Source organism: Vigna angularis, chromosome 1, assembly GCF_016808095.1.
Source record: "Vigna angularis cultivar LongXiaoDou No.4 chromosome 1, ASM1680809v1, whole genome shotgun sequence".
Lineage (NCBI taxonomy): Eukaryota > Viridiplantae > Streptophyta > Magnoliopsida > Fabales > Fabaceae > Vigna > Vigna angularis.
Genome location: NC_068970.1, coordinates 52942210 through 52956781, shown reverse-complemented (window position 1 = coordinate 52956781; position 14572 = coordinate 52942210). Strand labels below are relative to the sequence as shown.

The 14572-nt window shown below is 32.5% G+C and overlaps 2 long non-coding RNA genes across 2 annotated transcripts; one reads left to right on the top strand and one right to left on the bottom strand.

Annotated features, from left to right (window-relative positions):
* Positions 1-4999: 4999 nt before the first annotated feature.
* On the bottom strand, positions 5000-5656 carry LOC128193862 (uncharacterized). The gene is made up of 2 exons (XR_008245172.1): positions 5518-5656; positions 5000-5347 (listed from the first exon to the last, which is right to left on the bottom strand). It is a non-coding gene; the product is annotated as an uncharacterized LOC128193862 (long non-coding RNA).
* Positions 5657-5677: 21 nt separating this feature from the next.
* LOC108344471 (uncharacterized) lies at positions 5678-13698 on the top strand. Its single transcript, XR_001833572.2, has 7 exons — positions 5678-6076; positions 7177-7290; positions 7367-7883; positions 9430-9546; positions 12863-12907; positions 13009-13099; positions 13186-13698. It is a non-coding gene; the product is annotated as an uncharacterized LOC108344471 (long non-coding RNA).
* The last annotated feature ends 874 nt before the right edge of the window (positions 13699-14572 follow it).

Genomic DNA, 14572 nt, shown 5'->3' with positions numbered 1-14572 from the left:
ACTTGAAACAAAAAGCAATAATGACCTTGTACATATATGTAAAACAAAATACACATTGCTCATTTAAACATTTTCATTCATTGAAAACATAGTACAATAACCATAGCTATATATTCTAGTGAACAAATTTTGCATTAGTCATGCACGAACTATAAAGTGTCGTTGATGCTGCTACTACATAACCAATGCAATTTTTGGTCCTTGATTACACATACTAAACAACCTAGAAACCAATAACAAAAATTGTATCCTAATTAATCATATTTCATGGACTTTGTGTTTAATATGTACAACAATCAAGTCATGTTGACCTTCTATTACAAGTTCTTTCCCTTCTTCAATGTATTGAACTTGTTCATGTTCTCCTACTTCATCATTGCCTATAGCATTCCATATTTCTTCATTACCGTATTTCGATGAAGATTTTGTTTGTGTAAGACCCACTCATAAACCATTTGTTGTCGAAGAACTTGTAATTGTTCTTACAATAGTATTACTCTTGTCAAATATTAGTTAAAAATCTCTTATCATAAATCATATTAAAATAAACATATACATAAATAATACAAAACGTTGTGCAATCAGACATTTTATTCTCATCATATTTAGGTATGTGGTCCCATAATTGCATATATTTAATCACCAACACACCACAATCATGCCTACGCATTAAACAAAGATTAGAAACATTACATATATCACACAACCCAATAAATTGGTTATTGACAAAGTCACTAACGTATTTGGTTGCACTGACAAATCTTCTCGAATCACCTTTTATTCTCGCTCCTTACAATTTGTCTCTTTGTCAATTGTATCAAATAAGTTTTGCAAAGCAGCAACCTTACAAAATTATATTCAACAAATCAAATAATATTGTAAAGCTTGTACTATAAAACAACATTTGCCTTAAAAGAACAAGAGTACAACATTAATTGTCTTACCATAGCCTTGTCAATAACATTTTTGAACCGCCTTTAGGACTAAGAGAATCCAAAATGAACAATTCTCTTGATTGACAGTTCACAGAATAGCACTACCAATGGTCATCACCAATACTGGGCACAAATAACTAAAGAACCACGTTTTAGAACGATGGAGAACAATGTGTGAGAGAAAGAAAACCTAAATGGGAGTTCGAATGAGGACCGCAAGAAAACTTAAGCCAAATTTTGCTTTTTCCCCTTTTACCCTCCCTCACTCATCATTTTTTTTTCCAAAACAATAATGTGGAGCGTGTCAAATGAATGTAAGCTCCATGTCAGTGTGTCTATGTATTATCACACTATTATGAAACGGGTGATAACCATTGTTGGTGATGACCATTGGTGGTGCTATTATGTGAACTGCCAATCAAGAGAATTGTTCATTTTGGATTCTCTTGGTCGTAAAAGGCAATCCATAAATGCTATTAACAAGGCTATGGTAAGACAATTAGTGTTGTACTCTTTTTCTTTTAAGACAACTATTATTTTAGAATACAAGCTTTACATTAGTATTTAATTTGTTGAATATAAATTTTTAAGATTGCTACTTTGCAAGACTTATTTAATACGATTGACAAAGAGGCAAATTGTAAGGAGCGAGAATTAAAGGTGATTCGAGAAGATTTGCCAGTGCAACCAAATACGTTAATGACCTTGTCAATAACCAATTTATTGGGTTGTGTAATATATGTGATGTTTCTAATCTTTGTTTAATGTGTAGGTATGATTGTTGTGTGTTGATGATTAAATATATAGAGTTATGGGACCACATACTTAAATATGATGAGAATAAAATGTCTGATTACACAACAGTTTGTATTATTTATGTATATGTTTATTTTAATATGATTTATGATAAAATGTTTTTAACTATAATACTTTCAAAGAGTAATATTATTGCAGGAACAATTAAAAGTTCTTCGACAACAAATGGTTTGTGAGTGGATATTACACGAACAAAATCTTCATCAAAATACAATAATGAAGAAATGTGGAATGCTATAAACAATGATGAAGTGATGAAGTAGGAGAACATAAACAAGTTCAATACACCGAAGATGGGAAGAACTTGTAATAGAAGGTCATCCTGACTTGATTGATGTACATATTTAACACAAAGTCGATGAAATATGATTGATTAAGATACAATTTTTGTTATTTGTTTTTAGGTTGTTTAGTATGTGTAATCAAGCACCACATATTGCATTAGTTATGTAATAACAACATCAACGGCACTTTATAGCTCGTACATGACTAAAATGCAAAATTTGTTCAGTAGGATATATAGCCATGGTTTTTGAGCTATGTTTTCAGTGAATGAAAATGTTAATGAGTAATATGTATTTTGTTTTACATATATGTACAAGGTCATTATTGCTTTTTGTTTCAGGTAAATTTTTTAACAGATTCTTATTTTGGGTATGATGAACAACTTCAACCAATGAACTTGCTGTAGATGTAAGCATACAAAACCACATATTGAACTTAAGCAGTTTTTTAGTTGTACAGAACTAGCTTTAGAAATAACCACACAAAAATGGATACATAATCAGTTACTGAAGCAATAAATTTGATGAAATGTAACCTGAAGAACCACTAAATTTGTTGTACATAACGATTTTCATACTAGGCCACATACCCTTCATTGTATAACAACTTATTACACCAAAATAATGTGATCCTTGATATTGAACTGAGGCAATTTTTAATTTGTGCATAACTAAGTTAAGAAATAACCACATAAAACTTAAACATAACTACTTACTACACCAAAGTAATATGATCATTCATATTGAAGTTAACCATTTTTATTGTTTTACAGAACCTCTTTAAAAAAAATCACATAGAACTGAATACATAACTAGTTACTGCACCAATAAATGTGATGAAATGTATACTCAAGAACCACGAGATTTGTACATCACCAACACTTCATTGGATAACCACTAACTGCACTAAGTAATATGATTCTTGATATTCAACTTAACCATTGTTGATGTTGTACATAAGGAGCTTTAGAAATAACCACTTAAAAATGGGTACATAACCAGTTACTGCACCAATAATTGTGATGAAATCTATCCCAAAAATCTACTACATTTGTTTTACACTACAGTTTCATAGCATACCACAAACCTTTCATTGGATAACCATTTATTAGACTAATTAATATGATCTTTCATATTCAACTTTAGCATTTTTGTAGATGTAGATAACAACATTAAGAAATAACCGCACAGGAATGAGTACATAACCAATTATTGCACCAATAATGTGATGAAATGTATCATAAAGAACCAATACATATGTTGTACATAACAACTTTCATACTAGATCCACAAAGTCTTCATTGCACAACCACTTAGTGGACTAATTAATATGATCCTTGATATTGAACTTAAAGCATTTGTTGTAGTTGTACATAACCAACTTAAAAAATAATCACATAGAACTGAGTACATAACCACAACATTTGTTGTGATGAAATCTATCGTAAAAAACCACAACATTTATTGTATATAACCAAGTCAATAAATAAACACATAAGATTGACTATATAAACACTTACTGTTGTTTAATTAGTAGAGAAGAATATGCCAAAAATAAAGAAAAAGAGAAGAATGATCATACGTATTATTGTTATTAACACTAAGGAAAGACATCTTAAAAGCATCTATAGCAGTACATACTAACTAAATGATGAAAAATAATGACTAAAAGGGCCCATATAAAATGACAGCCAAAATCAATTTTAGTATCACTCACACATACAAGCATGTTTTCAAAATTATATCACCACTAATTTTTAATTGGTTAACTTTTATTTCATTCTCTTGATTTCCAAAATTTGCCATATAAAATTATGCTCTTTTTTCTTTTTATGGCATATTCAAAAGTTTTATGTTGGTGACAAATACTGATATATAAATTTTTGGGGAAACACTCATATTGTTGATTTACTTTATATAGAGTTTCAAGTTATGAAGACATTTTTGTATTTACACATTAACATTACAATAAGAAAAAAAGCAAGTTTGTGCCCAAAACTCTACCAAATAGATTTGTCTCTGCTTGAACGTTCAAACTATCATTTTCGAACATCACTCGGAATATTCATTTTATTTTCTAGACACATATAACGTTGAAAGTGGAGGGTGAAAACTTGACATGAAGGAAAGTGCAATTTTAAAAATACAAAAAGATATACATAGTTTATATTGATTATAATTATAAATTTGTTACTTTAGTTATAAACATAGTCAAGTCTTATAGTTAAGCCTTTATAATGATCTACAAACACGTCATAAAAATTTTGGTCGAATAGAGAATGTGTAGTTAGTTTTCCTTATTTGTTTATTTCAATTTTTCATAAAAAGAATTATTTCAAATACTTTATTCCTTGCATAATAAAAAGAGTGAAGATGCTACTATTATTAGAATAATAGTTATTTCAAAATAATGGAAATATTAATATAAGGCCCCTGATAAATTTCTCAATTAATATGCAACTCTTGAGCCTACTTCGGTATTTAAAAGTTTAGGGATAATATACTAATAATTTTGCTAATATAATGAAAATCGATTATTACTTTCGAAATCTTAAAAATGTGATGAATATGAAAATATAAAAATCTGTGCATGAAATGAGATTGATTCCTCTTACTTCGGCAGAATTTATTGCTCAGTCTATGAATATTGAATGTATTTTTTAAACATACTATACATGATATCACTAGGCCAATTTGTTTGTTGTTCTGTTTTCTCCCGTGATTTGTTTATTTTATTTCTTCAGAACACAGAAAATGAAACACTCTATGTCTCTCTCATTTTTTAAATCTTACTCAACATAATTTGGACTTAAGGTTTTTAAAATAAAGTTGCTAATGCTTCTCTTTCTATAGATGCAGCTGAAGAAGTCGTATGATGACATTGTTGTTGGTTGTTAGAGTAGCTTCATTCAAGAAAAAATGGTGTGCTTATGATGTGTGGTTTAACTCCGTAAGAATAATCAATCACACAAAACTGTTATTTTCTATATTGAATTTTGCAATTAACAACCAGTTGGGGAATAATTAATTTCGAATAAAACAATTCATATCATCAAACATGATGGAAACACGAAAATTAGTAAGACACAAATTTATTCTAAATCAGAATAAAAAGACATAGAATTACCATAAAAGCTTCCCACGTCATAGCAATCACAAAATGGAAAACTTTCACTCTTATGCTTCTGTGTTGACTCTCTTACTACCAAACTCGTTCTCTTAGTCTCTCTCACTCACCATCGATCTCGCTCGTCACTGATTGTGCATTTGGTGTTCTCCCTAGCGCAACTCTCTATCTCATGCCCTTGCTCCCTTTAGTTTAGGGTTTTCGAAAATAAATAAAAAAAGAAAACGAAAGATAGAGAAATGATGAGAGAAAAAAAGAAAGAGAAAAAGCATACAACTTGCTTCAATCTTCAGAAGAAACTCATACTTTATATTTTCAAACAGTAGAAAAGAGAAAAAATAAAAAGAGGACAAACCTCTAATGTTTCGATCATCTACTTTGACTTTGCTGGTTTGAACTCTTCCTATCACGTCTAATCTTCGATTAAGTGGCAGTCATGGAGTTCTTCATTTTTTATTTTTTCTCGCATTTTCTCTCAATCCTAACCCTAGCATGAAGAGTTCTTACAAAATGAGAGAGAACCTTTGAAAAATTGAAATTAGAGAGAGGACCTGATGCACCGAAACACAGTTTCATTCAGCAGTACTCAACCATGCAAATGACAAATTTATCCTTTATGATATTAACAATAGTTGGGCCCACCGTGTGTCAAAGTGTAAATTACTTTAACCGTTGTTTCCCTTTCTGAAACTGAGTCAGCTGATACTTCATGATGTCCGCGGAAACGTTAGCATATCGGAACGGCGTTGTAAAAGTGAACGCCGATAGCCAATTTCTCATCCTTCGCCACCGCCAATGTAAAAGTGCGGGAGAGAGAGCGCCGGCGACGGAAGAAGAAGAAATACAATATCAAGGCCTGAAGGAGCATGGCCAAAGACGGTGGCAACGGGAAGCGGAATACCTATCCGCAGCAGGTTCCCATCGTTTTGCTGGTTCTATATAGTTTGGTTAGCTTTACAATTGACAGTGGCGCTAGCAGTAGAAAGGATAGGAACCGATTGCGAAATTAGATGTTTGCATTTGTTTTACATTGCTGCAGTGAAGTTAGGATTTCTGGAATTGGACGGAGCTTTTTCGTTTTGCACGTGAGATCTTTCGGGTGAAGGATCTGAGAATGTGGGGGTAGAGAAGCATGAGATTAGTTTGATGGAAGAGAATTGGAAGGGAGAGAAAGGAGAATGGTCTCTGTGACGTGGATCTTTTCCCTTCCTTTCCAATTCCATCTTACTGAACATTTCTGAGTTCGGTTGTGTAGGTTCAAATGTTCAATTCGAAGGTTGGGATTTGCGATTGCAAAGTGAAAATTCTCTTTGGGGCTGAGTTGAGTACCTCTTTAAGCGATACTTGAGCCGAAGGCTTTTTCCCTAACACTGGGGTGTCATCTCTTCCCCCTAAAATTCTTTTCTCTAAGAAAAAATATTAAGTTGTTTAATTTAGGCAAGGAGAAATTTGTCTATTAATTATTAGTTTAGGACGTCGTCTCCTACTTATAGGAATTGGGTTTTGACCTCTCTGCAAATATTAAAATTAGGACATGTCTAGATAACTTCTTCCTATAGAATAAGAAAAGTAGGAAGAAAGATATATACATACATATATATATATATATATATATATATATATATATATATATATATATATATATATATATATATATATATATATATTAGTTTATGGAAAAGTTAATTTCACTAATTTTTTTTTCTTATTTTCATCTTTTTGAAGTGTTTACGTAAAAGTTTATCCAAAAAAGTTATAGTGCAGACTAAGAAGCTATAGGTTGATTACTATCATAGATGTTTGTTAAATATCATATCTGTCTATTTTTGGAAAATTCCTTGAGGCTTTTCATTCTAAGCTGTTTTTGAGTGTTTTGGAAATTGTACAGATGGTTATGTCAGATCTATATTTCGTTTAATAGAAAGTGAAGCATTCTAATGGTTTCAATTGCAATGGTGTTAATGGACAAATGATGGTAATGCCCGTTTAATGCTTCCATTCTCTTAAATTTTAGGTTGTATACCAAGTTGAAATTCAGGACAGGGAAGAGCCAAATGATATAGCTTGGAGGAAGAAATCTTAAAAAATGTTCGGGAACATTAGTTTTCGCGATATTATATGTTCAGAGGTATTGTGTCAATGATTTATATGTGCCTTGCATCTTCATGTATTTCTTGATGAATTGCTTACTTGGATGTAACCAGTATATTGATAAGAAGCACGAGTCTATTCAAAATGCAACTACCAATAAGAAAGCAGACTCTGATTCTGAAGAGGAAGGAAGAGATCTTGAGAAAAACGACAGGCATCTCAAACAAGAAGAGAGGGTATAGTGATTTGTAGCATATTTATTTATTTGTTTTGTTTGTTTAATTTGACCACTAGATTTCTCTCCATAATTTGCTAAAAGTTTAATTTTTGTGTTAAACTTCAATGCCAGATAGAGATTACTGAACTGAAACAGGTTTTCTCCTGACCTGATGTTCTTGAGGTTGGAATACACTGTTTAGTATACTTGGTTTTGAACATTTGTGCCTTCACTCCAAACTTTCTACTTTGGCCCTATGCTATTATGCAAACGCTTGTAACACTATTTTTTCAATTTTAAGGTGTGGGTGGGATACCATTGTAGCAGATCCAAAGTTATTGGTTTTCTTGAAATCTTTTCCAAATACTCTACCTGTATGTAGGCATTGCTGCCAAAAGAGAAAATTTTGGCTGGTGAGTCAACAATTGATGATTATTTGTTAAAGATGTATGCATACACGATGGTTGTGGTGTGCAAGTGGGATATAGGGATAGAGTGAAAAAGATAAATAGATAATGTTGATGAAATTTCTGTTATATGCATGTATGTGATGCTTGCAGGGAGTGGTTGTGTCAATCACCATGTAGGTGTTTGGCAATGAGCATCCTTGATTCAAATTTCGTTGATTTCTATCTTAGCCTTTGTTTGGATCACTTCATTTATTGTTGAAGATGAGTAGTGGATTTGAGGGGAAAGGTTGAGTTTGGTTGACATATTGGTCCCCCAGGGTTGAGTTTCCTCACAAAGATGGTCAGAAAAAAAGGGGAAAGTCATGTTGGCTGTGCAAAAATGTCCACATTACCTTGTATGGGCTTTGACAGAAGAGAGGGGGCATTGGCATTTTAGTTTTCCTTGTCATGTTGGTGATTCAGAATTTCAAAAGTAAGGTTCGTGGACATAAAAGTGCTAGAACTATGGCAATGCGTGGGGTGGCTGAGAGGCTCCGCATAATCAATTATGTCTTCAGCATATTCGATTATGTAGAATAGGAAGGCTAATCTATTATGGGGATCTAACGTAATCAAATATGCATGGGTCATAATTGATTGTGGGCTCGTATTTACAAGAACGACTGTTACTCAAGGGTGCATAATTGATTATGGACAAACCATAACGGATTTTGCAATATTGATCAATGTACAAATAATTTACTTCTCGGAAGACATCATGCATTTCCTCATTTGATTTTCAATATTAAAATATTATATGAACAAGGAGTATATAAAAGTCATTCCATAACAATTCCAACATTTCTTTCTTTTCTCATCTTCTCAAACAAATAAAAATGTCATTCATTTATTTTCTCTTTTCACTCTAGTTCTTTTAATCCAAACAATCTCACCCTCCTTTAATTTCTCTTCTTTTGTATTTTCTCACTCCCCCACTTACCATCACACCATCTAAATAAAGGCTTGAGTGCATGATAATATGGCTGTTATATACATGCACAGTCTTAAATTGCACTGGATTCTCATGGTGCAGCATCCTGCTTCTCACCCAACTCCGTTGACTGTTTTTTTGTAGTGTTGTGCATGCTTGCTAGTGGGTAAGAGAAGAGTGATGACTCAATTGACAACCCTTACTCTAAATGGCACTGAACCTACTTCAGTAACTTTTGTTTTATAGAGTTCCACAACAAATCATGTTTGGATTGTCAGATGCTTCCAATTTGATTAGTGTTATTGATCTGTTACAAAGCACATTTATTTATTCAAAATTTATATCCATTTTAGTACTGCTCAACATCTGCAATTTGTTTATATTGGAAAGTTGACATGCCATTAGTTTTTTGACTGGTGTTTTACGTACTTTTCTTACACGTGCTTTGTTGGTTTTTGCTGTTTCTTTCAAAAGAACTTGATATAACATGAAACTTTGTCTTTGCAATGTACGTGTTTCTGTCTTTTTAAACATTTAAGTGATTTTACTAAATTACTGTACTCCTTACTTATCTGTCAGGTTTTCTTCTGTTTTCTCATGCACGCTTATATTGAGAAGGAAGAGAGTAAAATGTTGAAACATAAGCAAAAGGAATGCATGCAACCAAAAATGCAGTAAATGGAATTTGATTATCAGGTTTTATTATATACTTTCTGTTAGACTCTTGTAGATATGTTAAAATTCTATAATCTAGTAACTCTTGGTATTAGGATCAATGAATTTGATTCTATATTTATGTTATAAGCTAAAATAGGGTAACTGAATATTTTGTAATCATGATTTCTCTCCTATAATTGAATAGCTCCGCAGAGGTCTAAACACAAAATTCATCATATACCTTCTTGGTTTCTCTGTTTTCAACATGGTATCAAGAGTCTAATAAAAAGGGAATCTTAATCTGTTTTCTCTGTGGGCCCAGTGCTCATAGGTATAAACATTTTAGAAACCATGTATGTTTTATGGTTTTTGTTATTTTTCTACTGTATTTCACTATTCACCACAGTTGAATCTATCATTCATCATTGACAACTTTCTGGCAAGCTTTTTTCATCCTTAGTCACCACCACTCACTACTAGTATCATTTGGCAAGCGATGTATACCGAGCACTTTTTTCTCTTAGGTGTTTACCACACTTTAAGCCTTTGTGCTTTCTAGCAACTGTCATGCCTTCCTATCCTTTTTTTCTCTCTGGTGTTCATTGCACCCTCCAAGTAATTTTTCCTCAATAGCAATTGCTGGACCCTCCAATAGCTGCTGCACTCTCTTAGAATTTTTGCTCTTAACACTAAAACCATTTTTTCTCTTTGACAGTTATGTTCTTTCAGCATTTTTGCTCCTTAGAAACCACCACACTCTAAACATTTTGATGTGCTCTCCGTGCATATTTTTGTTTCTCCAGTAATCACTGTGTCCTTTTCACATTTTTGCTATTCAGCACCCTCTGATCATTTTTGCTATCCAATTCTATGATTTTGTTTTGTAATCTTGAGGTTCTACCTTCTGTCTTATTTGTTTCTTTAAGGAAACCAAGTACATATTTTCTTTGGGAGATGAAAATCCCCTATTTTGAATCTTTTATTTCAACTTGAGCTGCTAATGTTTCTTTTGAAGTCAATTTCTCTGTTTTATCATCTCCTGCAATAATCATATCATTGACTCAGACTAGCAGTTGTGTATGCTTACTTGTAATGGTGTGCTTTAAGAATAAAGTATGATCTGCTTGGCTTTGTTCATTACCTAAGGAAACCATTGCTTTTGTAAATTTCCAAATCACGCTCTTGGATATTTGAAATTGTTTAAGACTGTATAAAGCTTTCTTTAGAACGCTTTCCTTATTCCTTCCACTGAGTTTGAAATTTGAGTAGAATCTCAATATACACTTCTTCGAAAGCTCCATAGAGAAAGACATTCTTCACGTCTAACTGATGGAAGTCCAGTCCAAAATTAGTTGCTAGATCGTATTCATCTTTGCTACAACAAAAAAAGTCTCCTCAGCCAATTTCATAAGTTTGAGCGTACCCATTTACAACCAACCTAGCTTTATACTTGTCATTTATCCATCTACCTTATGCTTAAGTGTAAATATCCAATGTTCACTTTCAAATGTTCGCTTCTCATGACTTCTCAGACTGAGGTAGGTATAGCTAGGCAACAATAAAGCTTCAATATCTATTAGAAAGATTGTCATTGACATGTTGAGAAATAGGATATTTAACACGTTATATTTTTACCATTCTCAATATAATGGGTAAATTCTTAATAACAATTATCTCCTCTCCTCACTATAACCTTCAAGGCTCTTCACTTTCGAGATTTACTTTTCGTAATGTATCTCCATGTGATATGGATATGTTACATGGAGATACATCACTAGAAGTAACAAACCATTTTGCTCCAAAAATAAATTCTAAAACAGGTGTTCAAACATGAGAGTGAATCAAGTCAAATAGAAAATTACTCTTTTTACTTGAGATGAGATAAGATGCATGGTGATGCTTTAACAATTGACAAGTATCACATTTGACAGACACAACAAACTCTTTAGAAAACAAATGAGGGAACAAGGATTTTATAAGGTTGAAGGAGGGATTCCCAACCAATTCTTTATGATGAAGCCATACTTGGGAACTTTCCCATGTGTCTGATATTGCTTTGGTTTATGACATTTGCTTTGTTTTGTTTTGGTATTTATTTCCAACAAATACAACCCACATTGCCCGTTAGCAATTAAAATCGCCTTCCTTGTGGCAAGTTCTTGAAATGCATAATAAGAAGAGAAAAAAAGTTGTTGAACAATTTAAATCTTTTGTAAGCTTTGTAAGAAATACGCCTATCTGTTAGTAGTGGGAGATAAAACATCTAAAGTTATATTTCCGGATCCGTATATAGGTACATTATCACCATTTGCAGCTGTTATGAGTTGTTCACTAGTCATTTGCAGCTTAAGAAAGTGAGCCAAGTCATTAGTTGTTTGTGAATCAAGAATCCAAACATCCTGAGACAAGGGGTCAATAGTATTGAATATACTATTATCTTTCATGGGTAGGGTATACTATTAAGAAGACTTAGGCTACGTTCACTTAGATCGATTTGGGAGAGAGTGATTAAGGGGATTTGAGAGGATTTTAAGATAAATTTTTTTGTTATTTATTTGAGTGGATTTGGAGGTAAGTGAGAGTGAATTTGAAATTAAAATTTATAAGAATTAATGTAGAATTTGATTGATGTGACCGATTAAAAAAATGTACTTCCAAATTTACTCTTACTTATCTCCAAATCTACTCTTACTTATCTCCAAATTCACTCAAATAAACAAAAAACAATTTATCTTCAAATTCCTTCAATCATTCTCTTTCAAATTCATTCAAGTGAACAAAGCGTTAATCCTTGATTCAATCATTGTTCTCAAAAAATCAAGTTTCTCTTTAAAAGCTTTTTATATTAGACATTGAAAAAAAAATGAATAAAGATTTAGTTGTTATCGTAACAAATGGAACCTGTTTGGTGAAAGAACCAAATGAATTCAAATGTACTGAAATAGAAGTCAAACGAGACATCACCGCCCCTTGGAATGGGCTCAGGAGGTCCCAATGACGTTGTATGTGGTCGCAATGAGTGGAGCACACCTTTTTATCCTACCATGACGCCCATGGCAAACAACAGTGGCAGCTATTAACGAGACAGTGAAAACATACTTCAAAGATCGGGAGCTATAACATTTTAAACCATATAAGAAAATAAAGGATTATTTTATTGATAACAATCTCACCAATTACATTTTTATCATTTCTTCTATTTGTAATAATGAAAACTTTGAAATTAAGGAAATAAATAAATAAGATATTTTTCCTAATTGTTATGAAGATGTTGAGAATATTTTTATTATAATAATCTGGTTGTTATAACAGTTCATTAACAAATTCTCAAATTCTGGTGTCCCTTTTTCTCTAGTTGTATTGTTAACACTGGCACCTGGGAGAAGTCAGGGTCAAAAGGGTAAGCTTGAGTTTCCTCTATATTCTCTTTAGGGAGAAAATGGGGTACGGGTTTTTGTGATGATATTGATTTGTAGCATAACAACGTTTCATGTTTTCCAGGTTGATTTACTTAAGTTCTAAAGTCAGATAAAGTGGATGTCACTTTACTCCCAGAAGAGTTGGATGACATGGAAAATGTTTTACACACAAAGTATGAATTCTAATTTTTAAAACACATGTTGTGGCCCCCAAAGAAATCACGGGTCTGATTTCTTATCGCTGCTGTAACTGTTCCAGGTATGAAAATGCTAGGGAGGAAGAGAAGTTACGAAGGAAGCCTGAGGATTTCATCGACGTGGTTGCCGAGCTGTTACATTTGATTTTCATATCATACAAACCTACCATATTGTCATTATTATTAATAACTTAGACCTTGATTTTTATATTTAATTATGTAAACAAGCGGTGCAGAATGAGAATAGGACTAGAAGAGAAAGATGCAAGAAAAAGGAGGGAAAGTCCAGGAAGACATTAAGTTCTAAAGTTGGTGTAACATCTTTTTTCTTTTGCAGAAAAAAAATGGGGGACCTGGATGTTACACACTCATCAAATTGTCATTTTCCATTTAGCGAGGATTAGTTGTTAGCTGTGTTGTATGGTACTTCTATCACATGTAATTGTCAGCAAGTAGCTTTCATTGTATAAGTTAGGAATTTATATATCGTATAATTAACATCTTATGCAGCGCTGATGTTTATTTGGAAACACAATTGCAATTAATCATTATTAAGGTTGGTTGGTATTCTGTTTACGAGGCTGATATTTAGATGATCCCCCGTGATAGTTCTTAGTATGACATCGATGCCTGATAGTGCAAACAGGATAGTGAAAGTATACTGACTTGTTATTCTGAATCCCTTGTTTCTATTTATCTATCCAAAAATTGAAACTTAAGCTTATTTTGTTGGTAAGTGTTTTATTTTTTTGGGTAGTATTGGGGGTTGTTGAGATAGTGGTTGCTGTGGGTTTATGGAGGATGCAGGTAGTCTTATGAGATAGTGTGTTTTTTGCCATTACATTTGCCTCTTATTCTTATTTTTGCAGAGTATTATTTAGATCTAGTCTCATCTGCGACTCGAATGATGAACAAAGGTAAATGATGGCGTAGACCTGTTTTCCCTTAATAATTCTTAAAATTAATGTTGTTTACAAAAAGTTTATCCAGTTTTTGTTGATTTAAAAAAGATTGAGTTTTTCTTTACTGTATAGCCTTGCTACTTTTATCCACTTTTTTCAGTCGAAGGTTTTGCTCACATTTGACTCCTGAATTGAGGGAAAGGTATGTCATAAGATAAACTAGTGCTAGATTAAAAAGTTAACGAGCGAGATTTTAACTAAATATTGATGTACATACATACATGCATGCTTTGTTCTTAAATGTGCATGCATTATATTATGATTTTTATCATTAGTTTTTAAAACTATATGGTAAAGTGCGTCTATTGATTTTAAAACAATTAAATATTCACAGTTGCCATAAACTTGCCTATGGGGCCAGTGTCTTCAGTTAATTAGGAAGAGAAGTTTGATTCCCAGTTATAAATAAGTGCGATTCTATCTCAACTCAAACCAAGCCAGGTGAGATACAGTACATTACATCAATAAATAATTATGTCACTAACAG